This window comes from Hippopotamus amphibius, chromosome 1 (assembly GCF_030028045.1).
Source record: "Hippopotamus amphibius kiboko isolate mHipAmp2 chromosome 1, mHipAmp2.hap2, whole genome shotgun sequence".
Taxonomy (NCBI): Eukaryota; Metazoa; Chordata; class Mammalia; order Artiodactyla; family Hippopotamidae; genus Hippopotamus; species Hippopotamus amphibius.
This window is the reverse complement of record NC_080186.1, coordinates 217,017,669-217,027,851: the sequence shown is the minus strand read 5'-3', so window position 1 is coordinate 217,027,851 and position 10,183 is coordinate 217,017,669. Positions and strand designations below refer to the sequence as shown.

Sequence of the window (10,183 nt, the reverse complement as noted above, 5' to 3'; positions counted from 1 at the left end):
TCAAAACGACAATGAGGTATCACCTCACACCGATTAGAATGGGCATCATCAGAAAATCGATAAACAGTAAATGCTGGAGAGGGTGTGGAGAAAAAGGAACACTCTTGCATTGCTGGTGGGAATGTAAATGGATACAGCCACTATGGAAAATCGTATGGAGATTCCTTGCAAAACTAAAAATAGAATACCATGTGACCAAGCAATCCCACTACTGGGCATATACCCAGAGAACACTATAATTCCAAAAGACACATGCACTCCAATGTTCATTGCAGCAATATTTACAACAGCCAGGACATGGAAGCAACCTAAATATCCATCAACAGATGGATGGATAGAGAAGATGTGGTACATACGTACAATGGAATATTACTCAGTTGTAAAAAGCAATGAAACCGGGACATTTGTAGAGACGTGGATGGACCTAGAGACTGTCATACAGTGTAAAGTGAGTCAGAAATAGAAAAACAAATATTGTATATTAACACATATATGTGGACTATAGAAAAATGCTACAAATCAACTGGTTTGCAAGGCAGAAATAGAGACACAGATGTAGAGAACAAACATATGGACACCAAGTGGGGAAAGCGGGGAGGCTTGCGGCGGGGAATGAATTGGGAGATTGGGATACCAAATTGTATGCTCTAAATATATGCAGTTTATTGTAAAAAATAAAAAAAATAAAAAGTTAAAAAAAAAAGTTTCAGGTGCAATGTGGAGACATTTGGGAAGGGGACATCTTTAAATTCAAGCAGAAATGTTTAATGCTTCCTTACATTATTCTTGAAAAGGACAAAAGTTACCAATTTTAAGTTTTACAATATCCTAGAAGGGCACATATTCCTCTGTGGACATCTAGCTGTGGTGCACTGGAAATTTAAGATTGAATTTAGTTGAGGCTCACTGGTTCTATTAATAAAAGGAATCATACTAAAGGTCTCTATGACATGCTATTTCCTTCATGGGTCAGCAATTGGATCTGCAGTGTATGTGATGGCTTGAACACCACACAGAATTCTCTGGAAGGTCTGTAATCCAGGAGATTGCATTTCAGAATGCAATTTCTGTTCACTGACCTTTATGAAAAAGAAAGACATGCAAATTGATGGTATGAAAGTTGGAAATTCATGGGTGTGAGCACTCTTCTAACAACACATTTAAAACTTGAGGGCACTTTCAGGAAAAATTTTAAATGTGAATAGAATCTACGTTTAAGAGAAAGACACATTTGAGAATAATATGTTAAATATTTTATGAACCATTTGTATTGATTTGACAATCAATTTCTTTTGGCGAAGAGTCACAGTAAGCAAACCCTCTTTGTCTTGTCCTAAGAGATAGAATCCTTGTTTTAGGAATAACTGGCTAAGGAGGTCTCCACTCTACAGCATTTCTTCCATCTCTAATCATTTGAAGGGCAGTGGTATAGTGGAAAATGCACAGGGTAAGAAAGCTGGGTTTTAGTTTATGTTCTGTCACAAATCTCCTATGTGGTCATAAGTCAATCAGCTGCTCTGAGTCTCAGTCTTCCCACCTGTAAAATGGAATAGTTGAATCATATGTTCTTTAGCAGTCCCTTCCAGCTCTAAAATGCTATGGTTCAAAGTGGTGATGATTGAAAGTGCCTTGGCAACTGCATGGAATGTTATTCTCTCTTTTGTAAACTGTAGTGCATGGGCAAATCTTTGTTCCAAAAGCAATGCTGCCTTTTCCACAGATGCTGCTTTGCTCCCTTGTTTGAGGACCAGTTCATTGCTGGCAAATTATATTCATGTCAAATGGAGGTTGAGGCTACATTCAACCTAATTTGTTGTTGAAAGAAAGCAAGTTCAAAGGTATGTCCCCAAATAATCAAATTCTCTTTGCAATACCCTGCAAAAACTGCTTAGATAAGTCAAATTTATATTTTGAAGAATATTGGGTTCTTTTGCATAACCTTTGATTTTGTACATCTACTCCCATAATGTATCAGTGGACTTCATCCTGGATAGAAGAATTTAATTTTATCATCTTTTCTAAATTTGAATGTGGCTTTCCAGGGTTGTTTTCTTTTCTTCTTTTTTTTTTTTTACTTTTTCCAAGGTAAATTGAAGTAAATTTTCGAGTGCTAACTTTCCTTTTTCATTTAACACATCATTGCTACTTATCACCTCCTTTTTCCAGGGCAGTGCTTATATCAGTCCCTCATAGATGACTTCTTCAAAGAATCCCTAACTCCAGATCTCCAGGCCTCTGAGGAATGAGGCTCCACCCAGGCATTCGTGGTACTGCCCCTTCTCACCCATGTAAGCCCTCACCAATTCCTTTCTTCCATCCATCTCAAATCTCTTCACTTCTCTCATCTCCACGTCTCCCACCCTAATCGTAACTTTCATCATCTCTTGCCTGGACCACAGCCTCTTGACTAGTTTCTCTGCTTCCAAGCTTACCCTCTCTGATCCATTCTCCACACAGCACCCATATTGGTCATGTGTGTTGAGTCATGTCATCCACTTCTCTCCCATCCTTTGGCAGCTTCCCACTGCATAGAAATAAAATCCCAACTTCCAAGACTGTGGCTGTGGGAAACACTGTGGTGTCCTGCCCAGATCTCCCTTCAAAAAAGGATCTGGACCATCTAGCATCTGAGTCCTGGCCTCGCTCTTTCCTCTTGGAATAAACAACATGAGCTTCAGTGCCCAGTCCACCTTCTCCAACTACCAGTCCCTGGGCTCCGTGCAGTCGCCAGGCCACTGGGTCCAACCAGTCAGCAGCGTGGCCAGTGTCTATGCAGGCACCGGGGACCCGGGCTTCTGGATCTCCATGTCCTGCATGACCAGCATCTGGGGCGGCTGGGGATCTGGGAACCTGGGCGCCGGGATGGCCGGGAGTCTGGTGGGTGTAGGGGGCATCCAGGGCGAGAAGGAGACCATACAAGACCTGAATTACCGCCTGGCCTCCTACCTGGAGAAGGTGAGGAGCCTGGAGGCTGATAATAGGAGACTGGAGAGCAAGATCCGGGAACACCTGGAGAAGAAGGGACCCCAAGTCAGAGACTGGGGGCATTACTTGAAGACCATTGAGGACCTGAGGGCTGATTTTTGCAAGTTCTGTGGACATTGCCCACATCGTTCTGCAGATTGATAATGCCCGTCTTGCTGCTGATGACTTCAGAGTCAAGTATGAGACAGAGCTGGCCATGCGCCAGTCTTTGGAGGGTGACATCCACCGGCTCTGCAAAGTCATTGATGACACCAATGTCTTTTTATTTATTTATTATTTTTTTTTGGGGGGGGTACACCAAGTTCAGTCATCTGTTTTTATACACATATCCCCATATTCCCTCCCTCCCTCAACACCAGTGTCACCTTGCTGCAGCTGGAGACTGAGATCAAGGCTCTCAAGGAGGAGCTGCTCTTCATGAAGGAGAACCACGAGGAGAAATTAGAGGGTCTACAAAACCAGATTGCTAACTGTGGGTTGACCATGGAGTTGGATGCCCCCAAACCTCAGGACCTCAGCAAGATCATGGCAGACATCTGGGCCCAGTATGATGAGCTGGCTCAGAAGAACCAAGAGGAACTGGACAAGTACTGGTCTCACAGTGGTCACCTTGCAGACCGCTGAGATAGGAGCTGCTGAGATGACACTTATGGAGCTGAGATGCACTGTCTAGTCCCTGGAAATTGACCTGGACTCCTTGAGAAATCTGAAAGCCAGCTTGGAGAACAGCCTGAGGGAAGTGGAGGCCCGCTACACCATGCAAATGGAGCAGCTCAATGGGGTCCTCCTGCACCTGGAGTCGGAGCTGACCTAGACCCGGGCAGAGGGGCAATGCCAGACCCAGGAGTACGAGGCCCTGCTGAACATCAAGGTCGAGCTGGAGGCTGAGATCAACACCTACCACCACCTGCTGGAAGATGGGGAGGACTTCAATCCTGGTGATGCCGTGAACAGTAGCAGCTCCACGCTAACCATCCAGAAGACCACCACCCTCAGGCTCGTGGATGGCAAAGTGGTGTCTGAGACCTCGGACACCAAAATTCTAAGGCATTGAGTTAGCAGAAGTGGGGTACCCTGGGGAGTAGGAGGCCAATAAAAGCTGAGACGCTATTGCATATCAAAAAAAAAAAAAAAAAAAAAGGATCTGCTGCTTTGACTACTGAGAATGCTGTTGGTAGATACCTTCAGCTGTCAGTCCCTTCAGTGGCAGGGAGCTGCCTTGCCCAAGGTCCTGCCCTTCCCAGGGTGGTCCACATCCAATAACAGGTTAATGCAGTGGCATAGAGGCTTGGCCATCTTGACCTGAAGGACCACTGTAGCTCCACACGGGATTGGCTACAGCTGTCATGTGGGCCTGAACCTCAGCTCACTTCTTGCTTTGCCCATCTTGCTTACTTCCTTTCCCTTTTCCACACGTGTTGATCTAGAGGGAACTCTTTAATAAACATCCTGCAAGCTAAACTCCATCTCGGAAACCAGCCTGCAACAGTGGCCTATAATGCCCTGTCTGTATTATCTGGTCCTTGCCTACTTCTCCAACTTCATCTTCTGCCACTGGTGCCCTGGCACACCGCACTCCAGTCTACTTTCAGTTCCTGGATTGTTTGTTCCCACCTTAGGATCTTTGCACCTGATGTTTCCTCTTCATGAAAGCTCTTCTTCCAACTCTAATTTTTGCTTGTCTGTTCTCAACCTAAATGTCACTTCTTAGAGAAGCCTCCCCGGGCCTACCCCCATCACCATCGTTGACATAACAATATAAATTAGGTTTTTCCTCTTATTCTTTCTCATCATATTCTGTTCTTTTCCTCCATAAAGCTGTTCACAATTTGTGATTATATATTTACTCATCTGTTCACCACTTTATACCCACTGTATCCTCAACATTTTCCCAGTGCTTGGGCCTTAGTAGATGTTCAATAAATAATGGCTGAATGAATGAATGGCATGGAAAATGTTTAAGGGAAGGCCTGACTATCTCTAGCCCATGGCCACTTATCCTTGAGATCACTATTCAAGGAGCTAGACTGGGTAGTTAGGGTTACCCTGGGGCAGGACCAAAACCACCGCAGCTAGTTGCTCAGCTGAATGTTCTGATATGGTTAAGTACCTTCTGCATCTAGTGGGGAACCATCTGGGTACCAGGCCAACTGCTGCCATGCCTGCCTTCTCTTACTTTCCTGCCTCATTCATGTCCTTTCTTCTGTAGAAGTTTGCTCCAGTTTTCTGTCTGTGATCCCTTTATGCTTCACATTCTCACCTTACCTACCTAGTTTGCTCATACCATTGTATCCACCCTCAGTAGAGGCACCTTATTCCCTTATACCTTCATAGCCTTTGGGGAGACCCTCTCACGTTAGGCCACATACAGCTTTCTTATAAAGCATAGGTTCACTATTCAGCTCCACTGAAACGTAGATACTATTATTTAGCATTTAGGTGGTACACCAGACAGAGGCTGAGAACTTTGCAAGAATGATGGCTTTCAATTCTCATTCAATGTCAACCGTTCTACTGAGTACTTACTGTTATTATCTCCATTTTATGAAACTTAGATGGTGAAAGTGATTTGCTTAAGGCAAGAGGGGACATTGGGATTCAAACTCAAATGGTCTGATTGTAGGGCCAACCTATACTTTTAATCCTCCACTTCATTAGACTATGATCTTATAACTCACTCCACTGAGATAAGGGACATTATTTCCTAGTAAACAGAGTTTGTTTCAAATTCTGCTTTGGTTTCTTTCTTTGCCTGTTTTAAAACATAAAGAAATTTTGAAAAGGAAATTAGAATGACTTAAGGCCTTAGAGAAATCTGTCTCGTGTCATTGCCTCATTAATTTTGCTTCTGAGTCCTAGTCTACTAATGGGAAGGAGAGTCTGTGGTCATCATGGGGCCATTTGCACTTATGTCCTCTCCTCCTCAAAGATGGAGAGGATCAGGGAAGAAGCAGTGAACACACATTGGTGCTGGTATGATGGACAGGACCAGATAGAGGAGAACAATTTAGTTTTCATTTTCAGTCATCTTGTGCTCTCTATCTTGTGTACTAACTTTGGTTACTGTGTGGAAAAATGTCAGTTACTTATAAATACTGACATAAAGAAATGTTACCAATGTAATTAACTGCATGGCAAGTTTTCTTATAAGAAATGCTCATGGGTTTGCTATTTTTTAAAATATAACTTACCTAAAATGTAGTAGTTTATATACTGATTTTTCTCAGACATGGTTGAAATTTCATATTTGATTTTACAATATGAAACCATGTATTCTAACTTAGATACTCAAAAGTGAATTCAATAAAATTTTAAAACTTCATTTTGTGCTTGGTCTTTGAATTATAAAAATTTAAAACAACAAAAAGTGAACTTTTTTTACCTACCAGATTGGTAAAAATTTTACCCATTTTTTTTTTCATCAAACATTGATAATATTTAGTGTCTGGTACTGATTAGGATGTGGGAGAAATATGTTCTCTTATATGTTGGAGTAGGAGGGAAACATCTCTGAAAGTTGACTCAGCAATTCTGTTTCTTGGAATCTACCCTCCAGAAATACTCAACCATGTGCACAGGAATTGATGTATAAATCACTGCAAGATAATTTTAAATACTGTAAGACTAGAAACAACCATCAATAAGGAAAGGGTAATAATTATGGGTATAATTAATTAATTATTTATAATTAATATAATTATTAATACTATAGATGCCATAGAGCTGTTAAAAACTATCAGGAGACCTTAACTGACTGACAAATATGTTTAAGATATGTTAATAATTGCAAAAGCAAGTTATGAAAGAATAGATAAAGCATTATCTTGCTTATGTTAAGGAATAGATGACATTTATATGCATAGAGACAAATGAAGGATCAGAAAGGTTGTTATTAGAGTTTATCTCTGGAGAGTGCGTGGGGAGAGCCAGTCTTTGGTGAGGAAGTATAGGAATTTTCACATTCAAAGTCTCTCTATACATTTCTGTGTCATTTAGTTTTTTCACACTGACTATCCATACATGAAATACCTTTGTAACTTTATAACAGAAATGAAAAGTTATAAGTGGGAATCTACAAATTTTTGGCTGGATTAAAATTATAGATTTCTATTAAAAGCTGAGCTCTACGCAGGATGCATGTGGCATTCGAATTATGGTACATAATTTGAATATTATTGCAATGTGACCTAAGGAACAGAAACTCATTAAAAAAGCATGTGTATAATTAAGGAGATTTGTTGAAAAAATGTAGAAGAAACTTAGGAAACTCATACAATCCAGGCTCTTGAGACCAGGGAAGTACCAAAGCTTCTCTTTCTAAAGCCCCAGGGTCTCTTACATCTGCTTCTCTTCTCACATCTGTCTCTTCTCACATCTGCACAATTCCCCTCTGCAGACTGACCTCCTCTGCATTTTGTTTGTTTGTTTGTTTTGAATCACCCTCAGGTCTATGATTTTACAGGCCAATCACCATTCTGGGCAGAGGAAATTCTGGGAAACACTTTGAATAAAGATCTTGATTCTATCGGTTTACTCTAATATTCGATTTTTGATTTTTTGAAATTAATTTCCAAATATTAATAGTATTTAAAAATTTATCCACGTATAGTCACTGTTTTTGGTTCATGTTCTGCTACTGAAGTACAGCCAACTTTTACGTAGAAAGGCCTGTCTTGTCAGAAGTTTGTGGCCAGTGACGTAAGGGGTGGGACCAGGCAAATTGAAAAGATGCCTTACTGTGGCAAAGCCTGAGTTCATATGGCTAAAGGCAAACATCATATGCTATGAGCAGAGAAAAGAGCTTACTGATATTGAGATTCTGAGCTAGTGTCTAATGGTTATTCACTCTTCATTTTGCTTTACCTTTACTAATTTCCATTTCCAAGGGCATAAGTTGACTTACACAATCTATTGATCCTCATTGGAACATAGTCTTTAAGGCTATCACACTAGGACGGGAGTTTATGACAGGAATTGGTTGGTAGTTGAGCAGTGTGTTAAATGTTTGTTACCCTAGCAATTACCCTCCTCAGTACAGGCAGTCCTTGCCTTGCTCAGTAATATGGGATACACATTACTGTGCAAGGATAAACATGGAGAAACATGGCCATGTAACCTGAGGCCATGCAAAGCGATCTTAATAATCAACGGGGAAATGATGATTCTTCTGCGATCTTTCAAAAAGTGTGTCAAAATGTTAAAAACTCTCCTCCTGTCACATTTGTATAGAGAAATAAAAAAGATAGAACTAATATGTATTTAAGTACCCTGTAAAGTATTACATTAGAAACATTGAGAATTAAAGCATTATGTTTGTTTGTAAAAAAGTTATCAAAGGTGGTTTGAAGAATAAGTGCCTTCTTGTCATATTACACATGATATGGAGCGAGCATCTTTTCTATGCTTTGGTAATTGTTATACTCCTTCTGAAGTTTGGATTGGCTCCCAACATTTCATTCTTCTTTCAGTGTTGTGAAGTATCTCTGAGAGTTCATTTAATGTAAAGTTTTTTGCTGGTGTCACTTCATCTGGGACATCTTCATCCTTTTTGTCATAATCATTTTTCTTCATATATGTTGATGAGTTCACCTTTGCTAAATTCTTTTGGATGCATATCTAGTGTCTCAAACAATGGCAGTGTCAACATTCCCATGATCAACTATTTCTTCTATAACTCCATTTATGTTTGATTCAAATTTCACCTCTAATGTTACTACTTTTTGCTTATTTTTTGCACTTCTTCATTGGCCAGTTCCCTTTTTCAATTATCCATTTTTATAAAATGTCATGTGGGTTTATCACTGGGAAACAAGTAGGCAATACAGCAACAGGCTTTTCTGTGAGTGAACTGAATAACAGATGTGCAGACTTCTTTACAAGTCCATGATTGATCTTGATGTCCATCATATTCTTTACATGGTGATTTGTGAACTGAAGGGTTAGACGTGAAGTCTGTACTTTCGGCAATTGCTCACAGTTAATGTACAGTGTTAACTGAAATTCACTTTGTGTTATTGGGGGACTGGTGTTATTTCACTAAACCGTGGCAACTGAAATTTGTGCCTATTGGTACTGTGCAAGTTGGGAACTGCTTGTATATGCCTGACAGAAATGCATACACGTATTCATCAAAAGACATGCATAAGAATGTTTATAGAGAAGAGTGGCCAAGATGGGGGAGTGGGAAAACCCTGAGCTCACCTCTTCCTACAGGCACACCAAAATTACTACCGTGTACAGAGCAACTATTAACGAGAAAGACTGGATGACTAGCAGAAAAGATCTTCCACAACTAAAGATATAAAGAAGGAACCACAACAAGATGGGTAGGAGGGGTGGAGATGCAGTAGAGTCAAGATCCATACGCTGGGTAGGTGACCCCAAAACAGGAAGATAATTGCAATTGCAGAGGTTTTTTCCCCAAGGAGCGAGGGCTCTGAGACCCACATTGTGTTTCCCAGACTGAGGGCCCTGTACCAGGAAGATGAGGCCCCAAGACATTGGCTTTGAAGGCCAGTGGAGTTTACTTTTGGGAGAACCAGAGGGCTGTAGGAAATAGAACCTCCACTTTTTTTTTTTAAAGCAACTTTATTTAATTTATTTATTGGCTGCATTGGGTCTTCATTGCTGCACATGGGCCTTCTCTAGCTGCTGTGAGTGGGGGCTACTCTTCATTGTGGTGCGTGGGTTCCTCGTTGTAGTGGCTTCTCTTGTGGTGGAGCACAGGCTCTAGGCGCGTGGGCTTCAATAGTTGTGGCACATGGGCTCAATAGTTGTGGTGCACGGGCTTAGCTGCTTCGCGGCATGTGGAATCTTCCTAGAGCAGGGCTCGAACCCGTGTCCCCTGCATTGGCAGGTGGATTCTTAACCACTGCGCCACCTAGGAAGTCCAGAGCCTCCACTTTTAAGGGGTGTACACAAAATCTCAGATGTTCCAAGACCCAGGACAGAAGTTGTCATTTGAAAGGAGACTGGGTCAGACCCACCTGCTGATCCTGAAGAGCCTCCCAGAGAGGCAGGAGGCATATGGAGCTCACCGTGGGGTCACGGACACTGGCAGTAGCTGTTTTGGGGCGCTTGCTCTACCACGTGGACACTGGTGCTGGCAAGCGCCATTTTGGAATCCTCCTGCCAGCTTATTAGCGCCAAGGTGGGGCCCTGCCCAGCAGCCTGTCAGCACCAGTACTTAGCCTCAGGC

The 10,183-nt window shown here is 41.6% G+C and overlaps 1 pseudogene; it reads left to right on the top strand.

The window, feature by feature from the left end:
- Window positions 1-2,633: 2,633 nt before the first annotated feature.
- On the top strand, window positions 2,634-4,039 carry LOC130837019 (keratin, type I cytoskeletal 18-like; annotated as a pseudogene).
- Window positions 4,040-10,183: the final 6,144 nt, after the last annotated feature.